Source organism: Lasioglossum baleicum, chromosome 2, assembly GCF_051020765.1.
Source record: "Lasioglossum baleicum chromosome 2, iyLasBale1, whole genome shotgun sequence".
In the NCBI taxonomy this organism is placed as follows: domain Eukaryota; kingdom Metazoa; phylum Arthropoda; class Insecta; order Hymenoptera; family Halictidae; genus Lasioglossum; species Lasioglossum baleicum.
In genome coordinates, this window is record NC_134930.1 from 637,849 (window position 1) to 652,802 (window position 14,954).

A 14,954-nucleotide genomic window follows, 5' to 3' on the forward strand; every position below is an offset into this window, starting at 1 on the left:
GCCTAGGCACACGTACACGCTGCCCGAGCGGTTACTGTGTGAGTGCGCCGCGCGGTACGGCTGGTCAAAGTCAAGCCTGCTTGCAGAGCCTTCCGAAAAGACATCATGCTGCCGAATAATTAAAATTATGCCTCGAAAATGTAAAAGTAGGCCATCTTAGACAGCATGCGCAGTAGATTGATCTTTTATCTAGCGATTCTGACTAACAATAAGTAGGGGCTCCAAATGTGCATTAGCGAGACGTGATTAGACTAAAACCGAACCCTTGCGATCCGGCTAGGCACACGTACACGCTGCCCGAGTGGCGAGGGTGTGCCACGCACTCTCACTCGAGAACACCGACACTGTGTGACGTCACGCTTGCTCCTGACTTACCGGCAACATTTACTGATGCAGTGACTGCAGACAATGTACCCAGCTCCTCTACTGGACGAAAATCTTATTACTTAGGTTCTACTAGCGGCCGCTCTTTCGTTTCTGGCGTGACCATCGAAAAGTTGTCAAGGTCAACTAAGGATCGGCACCCTTCTAAGAGAGTTAAATTTACAATTCCTATTAAAATAATAGCAATTACTAAGTGAATAATAATATGTGTCTTCTTACCAAGAATGGACTTGAGCCACTTTCAAAATTAACAACTAGATTTGTCATAAAACGTGAAACAGCCCAAGTCCATTCGATATAATTTAAAAAGCTTCAAATTGAAAAAACAATATTCAATTTATTTTATATTTCATTAGAAAACTTGGAAAACACCATTTTTGCAATTCAGGAAACCTTCTAGCTATATAAATTGCATAGCAATTTACTCCTCATTTACATTGTGCTCCGGTGGTATACTATCGTAGAAAGTCCATCATATCCTGTAATTTGTCTTATATTTTTGTAAAGTGGTGTCAATACAATATTTTCGAATTTTCTTGGACTACCCCGACGCGACGTGGTAATAAATTCAGTACTTTAAACTCTGCATTCTCATCCGTTGATATCTTATAGATTCTATGGTTCATTTCTCAAAAAACGCATCTAGCATATTTTTAACATATTTTTATTGTTTCTCCGTTAGAATACTTTACCCTTTTGAAAATTGCATCCCCCAAAAATCTTGTTGATATGAAATTCTCTTAATAACATTATATAATAATCTTGGGGGGCAAACAGTAAATTATTTGTCTTTAATGACATTTCTACGACATCAAAATCTCTGTCGTTCGGTAAAACGAATGTTCTGATACTAAGAATTTATGGTCTATGATTTCCACATTATGTTCAACAGTTTGGACAATTTTTAGCCACTTAATATTTCTATTCTGCCCTGCGCACACATATCACAAATGGACTTAGGCCACTTTCAAAGTAAAAATTTGTATCATTCTATTAACCGACCAGCTAATTTCCTCTTTACAAAATCTTGGTGATTTTAAATATATTAGTTTAGTTAGAATTTGCTTAGAATGAGACGATAACGTAGGAATGTAAACATTCAAATTGCTAGCTTGATTTTTCTCTAAAATGGACCTAGGCCACTATCAAAATAAACGGCTCAATTAATGTTATATTTCTGACCATAATAACGAAAGAATGATTTGTTTATATTAGCATTTCCTTCAAAATCATGCAACTTTAAATAAATTTTTACCTACGGTGTTACGGAGACTTTTTTGACTGACCGTAATTATATAGATTGGTTGCTAATAAAATGTGCTTACATAATTGTAATATCTTAAACAGCGAAGTCTTTCGCAATTTAGCGAACAAGAAGGCGTTGTGCGATCCGTGACTAGAACACATTCTGGCACGTTTGATTGGAAGGACACGGTGGACCTTGACAAAGAGTACAGCTGCGTTTCAAGGCTTTATCTTTATCGTTGCAGTGCAATGCTATTAGCAACTAATTTTCGCACATTTTGCTATTGTTAGGCAGCGGCTACGCCACACGTGGCAATTCAATTCGCACATTTTCGTTCTTTACAGTATCCTGGATCAACGCTACTTCCAAATTATTGTGTAAAGGTTTTTTTGTTGTTAACAGTCGGTCGACGCGACGCCCGCCCCAGTGGGCTGTATGCCCGATTTCAGCGACCACGGCTAGTTCAAAATTCGCTCAATATTGAAACTGCTGTAACTTTGCTAACATTGATCCAAATTTCATGAAAAAACAACCATTTTAAAGCTTGAGATTTCTACTTTTTGTACTGTACATATACCGTTTTTGCTGAAACGGATGTTTTGAGTGCAAAATTTGTCCATAAAGAGGAGCGTGTTAGATTGTAAAGTTTGTAGCTATTTTTCAATCAAGTACTGCGGATTATAATCAATATTTTAACGTTATTCGTCTATTTTATGTACACTATCGAAAAGTGTTCGACCCGAGCGCCACTGGCGGAAACTCATGTTGCGCGAAGATATTTTGCTTTCTGGTTCGAAAAAAACGTCGACCATGCAAACTTCACAGGGGGGTTTCTCAAGATAAAAGTCTGCTCTTTCGCGTGGTATAGTTCAATTTTTCGCTGGACCCTTATTTTTTGAGATAAATTCGAAAATATCCGCAAAAATTGGTGCAAAAGTGGTGCATCTCCGTCTTTAATCATTGTTTAAACATGTTTAAACAATCGTAATGTATTAATATTGGATATCACTGTATTCGGGAAAGTCTACAGAATCTTTTGCTGTAAAGAACAATTCAATATCTTTTATAATAACATCGCAATATTTGTTTAAAGTTGAAAAATATGTCTTTTTTTTAAACTCCATTTTCTCAAAAACTGGACGTATAGGAAAAAAATTAAAACCAGATTCGGAATCAGCGCGGAAAACTCTACAAGAATCGCATAGTGGGAATCGAAATACTTTTAAAAAGTTGAAATTTGTTGGACAGTGTAATATCTCGTTAACTATTAGATTTAAGACATATGGAGGTCAATACATTTTTACTCAGAATTCGATACTCTATCGATTCATGATACAAAAAGTAAGTCTTTCGATTTAAAAAAATCAAGGTGATCTTGAAAGAAGATGTTCTTTAAATAACCGAGAATGGCGTTGTTCAAAATACTGTACACGTTTATACTAAATGCTTATAATTCGAAACAACAAGCCAGAATTCCGTTCTCCGCACGTCAGGTACAAGACTATTTTTCATTATGCATAATTATTCTAAATGGCAAAAAAAAATTCTGAAACACGTATCCCCTATTTTGGATCAAAGATCACACACCAAAATTTACATTAAAATTAACTAACAATAAATACGAGAAACTGCAAAAAAAATCAAATTTTTAATATATTGTTTAAACAAAAAACGTTTATCAAAATTTTCTTGCACGACTACATTGTCCATTAAAAAACACACAATTTAAAAAAAATCGAATTTTTTCGACCACCGGTTTCCGAGATATCTCAAAAAATATGGTTCTCACCCCCAACTTTGAGGGCTGTTTTCACCCCTTCAGAGTGGATGGTTGCCGATAAAAAAACAGGTATCAAATATTTTTCGAAGAACTATATCTCACAAAAGTTTCATGAAAATCGGTTTGTATCAACTGAATATGTTCCCTTGTTAGCTAAAACGTGTTACATACGTTAGTGTATGTAAATAAGGTAACAATTACTAATAGGTGAATTCGTTGAAAAATGAAAGCGTGTTTTTAAAAGGACGATATATATTTTTAATGTCAGATTTTATATGACTTGGATATTTTTTGAAAAGTTGGAGCAATTAGCTTACTACAAGCCGTGAGAAAAAAAATGTTTGAAGAAATTGTAATTCGTAGAAATTATATATACAAAGAAAATAGTAGACGTTGTTGTTTACAACTTGTTATGGGGTTGTATATTGAAAATTCTAAAAGTACATCGTGCATGCGTGCGTGCGTGTGTGCGTGCGTGCGTGCGTGCGTGCGTGCGTGCGTGCGTGTGTGTGCGTGTGTGTGTGTGTGTGTGTGTGTGTGTGTGTGTGTGTGTGTGTGTGTGTGTGTGTGTGTATACTACCCTAGATGTCGATTTGTACATATCCTGAAAAATTCATGAAAATCGGTCAACGTTGTGATAGGCTACAAACTTTTAAAGGCTATAACTGAAATAAATCTAAGGATTTTTGCATGTTGCATTGTGTATGTATAATTGACACAGGTTTACATAATGTAGTTTTTAAATTTTCAATGTTGGCTTACATAGAAAAGTTGTAAGCAACAGTTTTTATTATTTTCTTTGTAATTCCGAACAATTGCAATTTTTTCAAAATTCCTTTTTTTCGTCATGTAGTAAATTAATTGTTCCAACTTTTCAGAACAATCCAAGTTGTATGATCTGATATTATTGTAAAAAAGCTATCGCTTTTAAAAGTGTCCGAATATTACACACCGTGGTTCACCGTATGTCCACGATGTTTCACTGGGTTCTCATTGTCAGATAAGGACTCTACATATTGTAGAGAAACCGAGATACGATGGTCTTATCGTTTATGCTTGCGAAATGGTCAGAGTTCAAATATTGCCTTGAATCGTCCCGCAGGTTTTGTGTCGCGAAGTGCGCTGTCAGAGTACTCAGTGCGGTTAGTGATGAGCGCTATCGACTAAAAACTATCGACTAAAGGTCGATTGATACTATCCGCACCGACACGTATCATCGGACCCGTTCCGTACACTGTGCACTGTACACTGTGTACACGACACACGACAAAGTATTCTTGGTGAGAATGTCGGTACGGTAGGTATGAACCAGGCCTGACAACCCAAATGGTTTCACGGGCCACACTTTATAAGTAAACATGCTTTTAAAAAATGTAATACAAATACAAAATGAATATAAAGCTTTATTGTTATGCTATGATTCAATATAATTAACTCTCGAGTCTTAATTAATGAGATGTTCGTTTATCCTTTCTTTCACTTAATTTTTGTAAATCTATATTTATGTTCGACGTAGCACATCCTTTGTTAGCTGGTTTTCTAAATTGATCAGTCAATGAAACACGTGAAAACTCTTTGTAAATTTCGTCTTCGTCAAAAATGGTTCACAAACATATATAGATCCAAAAGCACTTGCAACTCGTTGTGCAGAATATCTCAAGTTGGAATATCTCTCGGATGTAATATATAAGTATTGTAAAAATTAATTTTTAATGTGGACGCAAAAATTTGTTTCATTTCATTGTTGCAGTGTAACTCAAATATAACAAAGATATCAAATAAAGAACTGGAGGTTGTAGTTGCACTTGCACATTATAACAATGAAACTTCATTTATTTAATATTTTTGTATGCATGCAACGAGAAACAAAAGTTTCAATAGAAATATAAAATCGCCCGGCGCGGCGCGGTATCACAGTGTGACGTTCCGATCATTTAGGAGCATTAAATTCTTAATGATGTTGTTTCTTTTTTTTTATCGTGTATTTTGTTAAAACTACTCGAAATACGGTGATTTATAATTACTTTAATATGACTTTTGTTGTATTGACCGAAAATACGTATTTTAACTCTTGCAAATTACTATTTGAAAGGGTATTTTATTCAAATGATATAAGGAAGTTGTAAACACAGTCTCTTACATAAATATATTCAAACTTTTAATAAACTAAATACATGTAGAGAAACACTGGACAAGCTTTTCATGAACAATACTATACATATACACATGTACATTATCTATTAATTTTCACTTTCAGAATCGGAGTCGACTTCATCCTATTCAGACGAACTTTCGTTATTGTCTTTTGTATTATGTAATTTAGGCAGTAGGCACTGCAAGCAATTGTAGTACTTCTGGGGTAAGAATCCCTTTGTTTTGTGGGAGTGTGCCTTAAACTGGTAATTATCAAGGGGTCTGACGATATCAGCAGCCTATTAATGGGATCTCTATATTTGTGGCAATCCGTGGAATTTTTCTCGTGACAAGTTCACGAAACCTTCTGTTAATAATCGCCAAAATAAACAATATGTTAAATAATAGTCGAACAAGCAATACTAAACAAAAGACAAAAACTATCAAATGTAATAAAAATCAAACACAACAACAATTAAACAATAACAATGGAATAGAATAATAATCAAAGTGCAGGTGTGTGAATATCAACAGAAACGTTCTGGCTCGAATAAATTGTGTTAGACAACTGCAGGAGGTGACAGCGTAAGGCTGTTGAAAACAAATGAAAACTCCCATAGACGCAGACGAACGCAATAATTGTTTTCGTAGCTGACTAGACAAGGCTTCAATGTATACATTCAGTGTAGTCTCAGATCCATATTCGCTCATATAATAAAGTTTTATTCTGTAGAACATTGGTAAATACTGAAAAGTTCTTCGCTTTGTATGATTATTAACCATAATAAATTATATGTATAATATAAATATTATCCTAAAGGATCTAAAAATATTGAAAACACACGACAAAAGATTGAATAATCAGAAAAATTAATTAAATTACAATAACAATTCAAGTTCAAATACACACCCGTAAGTAAATTCTCTACAGGGTGTCCCAAAATTCGTGAAAATCCCGAAAGGGGGTGGTTCCTGAGACCATTCTAAGAGACATTTTCCTTTGCACCAATGTCAACTGCGGCTTTGTTTAGGAGTTATGTATTAACGAAAAACGCGGACCAATCAGAGCGCGCCCTGGCCCGCCGCGCCGCGCCGGCGCCGGATGACGTTTTCGAACGCGCGGTTACCCATCGACTCTGCGTACCAATCTGCAGGAAAAACTAAACATGTGATTGCCATAAATCTTAAAGCGGTCCTTCTCGTGTCCTGTTTTTCGTCTAACCGTCCCGTCGTTTTCGTGCTACAGCGTGCATTTCGAATTTCGACACTCTAAACGCCGTTCCTAAATTCTTTAGAAAAATCTTGCGGAAAATCAGTATCGTTCGAGCCGCGGTAGAAAGAACATCTCCAAAGACTTGTCAATTCAAAGCTAACGGTTGCTATTAGCTGTTTTTTTTATGGTGATATTTAAACTAATCACTAGCCTGCGAATCTTTATGCAAAATAAATGTTGGCTGCCGCTATTACAAGGGACAAGAGGAATTTGTAAATAATACATTGGTGTTTTGAAATTATTTTAATCTCTCTACTGTCTTCAAATGCACCTACTCATGTTTGCTACAAATACATGAAATCCGCAGCTAGTGATTGCATTACCTGATTGTTGTGATTTGTGCAGCAGTACAAGGGATATGGCAATTATTATTAGTGCATAACTATGTGTTGAGAAATGTGAACAGTGATTGTCAGTGACACACATTTCGAAGTAGCAAATGGATTTATGGCTGAATACGTGAGTTTTTAATTCAATCAGTTTTTGCTTCTTCTCTTTTTTTTACGATTATCTCGTAAACTAAAGCCGATCGCCACAAAGTCTAAAGAGAAATGTTGTTCAGAATCATGGTCTTGACAACGTATCCAAAGCTCATGGAAATCGGAGAGGATTCACATTATCGAGAAACTCATGTTCGTTGCGATGTCACGGCGCGGCGTACCACCGACACTCGCTTGCCGGCGCGGCGCGGCGGGCCAGGGCGCGCTCTGATTGGTTCGTGTTCTTCGTTAATAACTGCTAAACAAAGCCGCAGTTGACATTGTTGCAAAGAAAAATGTCTCTTAGAATGGTCTCAGGAACCACCCCCTTTCGGGATTTTCACGAATTTTGGGACACCCTGTATAAACGCGAAAATCTTCCAACGATAAACGCGAAAAAAATATCCCCTCCAAACTAATACACTGACTCGGCTCGGTATATTGGTGTGAACCACTACTAACGCGACGCGGAGAGTTGCAGCGCGCCGGCACAGTTCAAACGCCCGTGAGTCATCATAACGTTTCACCAACAGTCAAACTTCTTCATTTTCCATGATTCTGTTATGGGACTTTCACTACCTTATTTCTGGCATTTTTCTGATTAAAATGATACCAAACACGATATAATTTGAACAGAAGTTAGTGGTTTAATTGACGGTATGTACATATGAAGTGACTTTAGAACATAAGAATATGTATGTACCGTTTTTTAGTACGACCAATTTAGATAGTCCAAGGGGGTGTAAAAACGAGCCTAGGACCCTCACGGGCCTTAAGCATGACAAAGGCGTGAGGGCCAGGCGTTACGGTGGTCATAAAGTAACTAAACTTTCGACGGTAATTTCGGGATTAAAGGTAAAACCTATTAAAAAGATTGCCGCGCGGAGTGCCAGATGTTTAACGTTTGGTTTCGCAAATATAAAGACGCGATAAACTATGACCGATCATGTCGCAAAACCGAACACCGTGTCAAGTCACGCGTGTCTCGCTCGCTCCATTACACAATTTTTTGATAAGAAACAAAATTAAATAAAAATAAATAAATCTTTTCCTTCGATGGTATTTAAACTGTAGAGGTTTAAATGACGATGGACGTTTCGGGCGCAAGGAAGGATAGCGCGTATAGAAAAGAAAGAGACGCGGAGAGTCGCAGTCGCCGGCACAGTTCAAAGGCCCGCGCGTAGTCTCGCTTTACACGCGCTGTCCTTCTCTACGTTCGGCTCGGCCTTCGAAGCTCGAAAAAAGTAGGACCACGATCGAAAAATGCGAAGAAATCCCCCCGATGCGTTCGCGTTTATAGAGAATTTACTGTATTGGATTTTTATTGGATTTTATTGGAATGAGTAATCCATGTCATATTATTTTTAGTATTATGTTTTATCAAATGATATAGGGGAAGGGTAATAATGTGTGGCTTCCAGTTATTTCTATGTATAATATACAGTGTGTGTTGTACATCTAAACACGGATGTATCTCGTGACACACTGAAACTACGAAAAAAAAATTGTTTACAAAAATTGTTCAGTATGAAGAGAACAACCATATGTTGTCATTTTTTTCAGGACTTGAATCGATGGAGCGGGTGCGGGGGAGAGAGATTTCAAAAGCAAATTAATTTTTTTAAATGGAACCATACATCTATTTACTATTATAAAGACATTAGAAATTAAAACATTAGAAATTATATTATATATTAATATATAATAAAAAGTATACAATTAAACATACATACAGGGTGTCTCAAAATTCCCTCCGGACCCGGAAATGAGAGGTTCCTGAAATCATTTTAAGCGACATTTTCCATTGAAAAAATGTCATCCGCGGCTTCGTTAACGAGTTATTAACGAAAAACACGGACCAATCAGAGCGCGAGCTAGATGCGTGCAGCCCGGCGCGCGGCGCGCGACAGTGGGGTATTTGGCCCGAAAAAGTGGAAAAAATTCGATTTCTAAATTTTTGCGTATGGCATACAATTTTTGCTGTTCGTTATAGTTAAAGGTCTGAAGAATAAGGCTGCAATATTATTTTTTCTATTTGTACACCCGTGAAGTAGTAAACTTTATCGAAAGTCGAGAGATTTTAAGGCGCGCTGGGCGTTCTTAAACAGTCTCTAAGACAGCGTCTGTCCATTGGCGATTTTCAAGTGTTTGAAGGAAAATTCTGTAAATTCTTGTATTACAAAAGTTGTTCAGGTAGGTATACAGAGCACTTTCGCATAGATTTTATTTTGTTATCATCTAAATTAGTATAGGTATTAATATTTGAATATTACCAATAATTCTGTAAGCTTTTTAAAAATTACAAAACTTTATTGACAATTTTGTTATAGTATAAAGCGATATTGAGTGCTCTTTTTGGTGTCATTACATTCGGTAAAGATTTGTGATTATAAGCCAACAAAGTTTGATTCCGGATATGTCCGCGGATTCAAATTTTATAGCTAATTTAGTATTAAGCGTTTAGCAGCGTTTCGCGTACGCCTGCATGTTCGGCTACGCTTGGCCTCAAATGAAGAAGAAATATTATCCGAGGTAGAAATTTCTGATGTGTTTTCGGATGAAAATTAATGGTAATAATTTTAAAATGTTCTTATAATACATATACCGGGTGAGTCATTCAAAGTGAAACAGACGTATATCTTCGAAATTAAGCATTTTGGTTAAAAAATGTTTCTGACAAAAGTTGTATGGTTTCGAGGGGGCCATAAAATAGCGTCATTGATTTGACCTTGGATAGTCGTTTGAAAATCACGCGAAGGTCATCTTCAATTTCTTAAATAGAAAACTCTATTTTTTATTGCATAGTCTTGTAACTTGTTTTCAGAGCTTTCCAAAACGCTATAATAAAATATTTTTTTCTTAAATACTTTTAAAGTTATAATAGTGCAAATATTCCACTATCGCCTCGCTTTTTCAGGGGTTTTCGATAATCTGAGAAAAAAATGTTTCGAACAAAAGAGGAACAGTATTCAGTCGTCTACAAATTTCAATATATAAAAGTTAAAAAAAAATTTTTTTTCAAAAAATTGAGGTAAATTTGATTTTTCAAATACTAAAATGTATTTTGGATTTGATAATGTTGTAGCTGATCTTAAGGCGAATCCACACACAACGATATATAATATTATAACCTTGAGGCTATAAATAACGCTACAATAGTTTTTTCCACTTTTTGTGCGGCGCGGCGCGCCGGCAGCCGAATGTCGGTGGCACGCCACGATGTCGCAACGAACAAAAGTTTCTCGACGATGTGATTCCTCGCCAATTTCGATAAGCTTTGGATATGTTGTCAATACCGTGATTCTGAACAACATTTCCGTTTATAGTTTTTGTCGATCGGCTTTAGTTTACGAGATAATTGTAAGAACTTGTAATTATAAATCGATCTCCTCGCCGATTTCGATGAGCTTTATTTCATAGGAAAAAGATATTTAAAACATCGAATGTATAACATATTTCAAAGTCATCGAAATCGGTGAGGACCCACATCATCGGCAACTTTACCCGAACGAGAGAAGAAGCAAAAATTTATCGAATTAAAAACTCACTTATTCAGCCGTAAATCCATTTGCTTATTACTCCGGTGAAACACAAAACATGAAACACCACACTTTCACACAATTACACACATTTGCTGTACACGTAGCACACTTTTCTAATTCGTATCGATAGCGAACGAAATTACATGCTCAGACTCCGACGCGGAAAGAGTTCCATGCTCTTCGCGATTCCGCGCGAATCTGTGCTCTCCCAGCGTACAATGTATTCGATGAAGGCGTCGTTTAAAACAAATGAAATCGTTTCCAAAGAAATACTGATTTTTCGAGAATCATATGATTCTCGAAAACATCGTTTCTTGACGAACGAACGATGCCATGGACGAGATATCTCGTGTATCCTTATTACTGATATAACGTTGAATAAAATTTTTAATCGGTCCTTTTCAGAGCCGGAGGATACACGAGATATCTCATCCATGGCATCGTTCGTTCGTCAAGAATCGATGCCATATGATTCTCGAAAAATCAATATTTCCTTGGAAACGATATCATTTGTTTTAAACGACGCCTTCATCGAATACATTGTACGCTGGGAGAGCACAGATTTGCGCGGAATCGCGAAGAGCATGGAACTCTTTCCGCGTCGGAGCGTGTAATTTCGTTCGCTTTCGATACGAATTAGAAAAAAAGACCAAGCAAGTTTTATTCGAAATGTATAAGAAAAATTATATATTATAAAATAAACTAAAATAACACAATTCGCGATACATTATCATTATTATGACACGAGGCAAGAGGTATGGCAAGAGGTCGAGTGGCGAGTTGTGTGAGTGAGTGAGTGAGTGAGTGAGTGAGTGAGCGAGTGAGCGAGTGAGCGAGGGAGCGAGGGAGCGAGGGAGCGAGGGAGCGAGGGAGCGAGGGAGCGAGGGAGCGAGGGAGCGAGGGAGCGAGGGAGCGAGTGAGCGAGTGAGAGAGGGAGAGAGAGGGAGAGAGAGGGAGAGAGAGGGAGAGAGAGGGAGAGAGGGGGAGAGAGGGGGGAGATGGGGGGAGAGGGGAGAGAGGGGGAGAGAGGGGGAGAGAGGGAGAGAGAGGGAGAGAGAGGGAGAGAGAGGGAGAGAGAGGGAGAGGGGGAGAGGTGGAGAGGGGGAGAGGGGGAGAGAGGGAGAGAGGGAGAGAGGGAGAGAGAAGTTTTCTTAATTTTCTATATCATTAAATGTTATTGTTTTCACTTTCGTCTTTTAAAGAAAACTCCCAATACACCCAAAATCCCTACAATATTATTACAAATAACGCCAATATTCAAAGTGGACATAGTCATTGCCCCACCCTGTATGTATACATATTATACCTATGAATAATTTAGGGGATAAACTTTATGATTCATAAAATATAGATTTCATAGAATAAATTATACAATTTAATAAGTTATTGACAAAATGTTTACAGTAATGCATGTACAATTCTGATAACTAGACTGCGGATCTTTATGCAAAATAGAAATTTCTTACCTGAATTGCAACAAACAGGAGTGAAATAGAAATGTATTTTCGGTCCTATTATTTAGTAGGTTGAGAATAATTAATATATTAGTATGTTCAAATGTTCCTGTAGCGTCCATTGGCACGTACAATGTGCAAATAGTCGGGACGGTTTGCGAGGCAAGCAGCAATAAAGCTATTTTTGAGAAAGCCGTTTTTAACGCGTACAATATACATGTTGTAGACAATGCATGTCCCGTTCGGTAGAATCTTTCGTTGCCGGCCTCAATAGCAAATGCTGGTATCGTAAACCCCCGAGCAGTGTGGCCAGAATGAAGTTGGTTTCAACACTGATGCCAAGGCTGTCGTACTGTGGTACTAAACCATACACCCACCATAGCCTACTATGGTTTAGTACCACAGTACCACAGCCTTGGCATCACTGGGTTTCAACTTCATTTCCCCCTCCAGGCTCTCCACCTTATCCCCTTCCACTATTCTGTTCCACCGTTCAGTCCCTATCGCGCATGCCCAACGTGTCTTCCATTGGCCTCACTTGCCTCACTCTATTCTCGTCGCGCAGTCGCGCAACGTGTCACATATTACTCTGATAATCAGAGAGGGAGGGGGTATTTACTTGTATTCTCCCCGATTCCTTTTCGATTACCCCCGTCTGGACACATTGCCCCCGAGTTTCCAAAGGGTCGCGCCGACCGAGGTCCGAGGGGCCCATGCAAGGCCACGGTAAGTACCTCGCGGACCTAGAGGAAAATCCCGCCATGTCGTAAAAAACCCTCACGTATTTTCAGGATCCCCGAAAAAGCGCGCCTCGGGCGCAAGGATGGTGGGAGTGTCCTAAACGAGAAAACTGCCTGATTGGAAGCAATTGTTATACACTGCCCAATCAATGCAGTTTAGCGTTTAGGATCCGCCTTTCGGATTTAAGATAAAAAGGCGTACCGAGGACAGAGTCGGGGAGGAGCTCTGGAGATTTGTAGAAGCAAAGACTGACGATTTAATGAAGAGACATTCCCGCGAACTTGTTCCTCTTTCTTATTCGAACACGACCATCCTAGTTTCGTCATTCCCAATATTTTTAACTTCCCGATTTTATAGGGAAGTTATTGTAATGACCCCGAAAATCGAAAATCGATTTTTTAGCAGATCTTCACGTTTCATGGTCATTGCAGTCATTTTAGACTATTTTCAGCAAAATGTTCGTGTGTGTGTGTGTGTGTGTGCGCGCGCGCGTATGGCCGTTTCTATGTAATCAAACTTTTCGTTAACGTTTTCAGAAAAAGTAACAACGCGATCAGAATGATGAATGATGCAATCGATGTGCCCCGCTGTAACCTAGAGCTGATTAGATTTTGGTCAAGTAGTTTTTTAGTTTTTTCGAAAGAAGTTCATTCAACAATGCAATTTATACGAGAGAACGGAAAGTTTCCACCGAAGAAACAAACGTAATTACACAACAAATTTTTTTATGGATTTTTAAAAATTAAAAAAAAAAAATTTTTTTTTAACTTTTTTTGTACAGTACGATGATGTTTCCGCTTACAATAATCGAAAATTATCCCAATGCAAGAGTGAGTTAATCATCTCTACTCCCGAGAATACATTTTCAAAGAATATCGATGAAAGTACAAAAAAATTTATATTACAATCTTTAAAAAAACAATCAAAACGAAAACAATTCAAAACGAATTATTAGCTGAAATTAAATTGAAAATTAATATACACTATATGATAATTATTAATAACATTGATGTTGAAAACGGATTGGTTAATGGAGCACACACATGCGGAATATTAAAATTTATTACTTTTCAAGAAAATACTAAAATTCCGTCTATATTGTGGTTAGATTTTCAATTGGCCAGAGTAGGAGTGAAAGTAAGAACTCGTTATCGTGATTATATGAAAAATGCAAATATTGATCAAAATTTAACACTAATAATAAAAATCTCGAATCATGTAAATATGTCGAGTGAGGAAAAATATCAAATTACACGTAGTCAATTTCCAGTGGTTCCTTCTGAAGCGATTACGATTCATAAAAGTCAGGGACAAACATACGAGAAAGTATGTTTGGATTTTAAAAAATAAGAAAGGCGAACTTTACAAATGTTGTATGTAGCACTGAGCAGAGTTTCAAAATTGTGCGCGGTTTATATATTCTGGGACAATTTAAATTAACAGTATCGAAGAAAACCAAGATCAATACTGCAAACCCGGATAATGATGAGTTGTATCGTTTGCGAAAAACTAATTAAGACAATTTATTTTGCAACATTAGTATGCTATAACAAGGAACCAAGCGAGCAACGAGCCTACGATGTTCGTTTAATGCGACGCCATATAGCAAACATTTTGACAAGTAGAAAACTATTGAATTTCCCTGAAAACGTATAATCTTATTAAAACGTACACTTAATAATGATAATAATATACTGCAACTAACGAATCGGGAAGTTCTTTGTGTGGCTCGTGGAGAGTCACACACCAAATCAAAAAAAACATTAATAGCTATAGGTACTACTAGCCATGCGTACCACTAACCCTTTCGCAAGAGCAGTCCTATCCGCGAACTCGCAAAGCGAGCGAGCAAAAACAACCCTACTCGCGAGCGAGCGAAGCGAGCGAGCAACAATAACCCTCTAGTTGCTATTTGAAATTAC

The 14,954-nt window shown here is 37.4% G+C and overlaps 1 protein-coding gene across 4 annotated transcripts in view; it reads left to right on the forward strand.

Annotated features, from left to right (window-relative positions):
* The window catches only part of Axed (BTB/POZ domain-containing protein axundead), a 315,604-nt gene that overhangs the window by 131,258 nt on the left and 169,392 nt on the right, over nucleotides 1-14,954 (forward strand). The gene's annotated exons all lie outside the window — the stretch shown is intronic.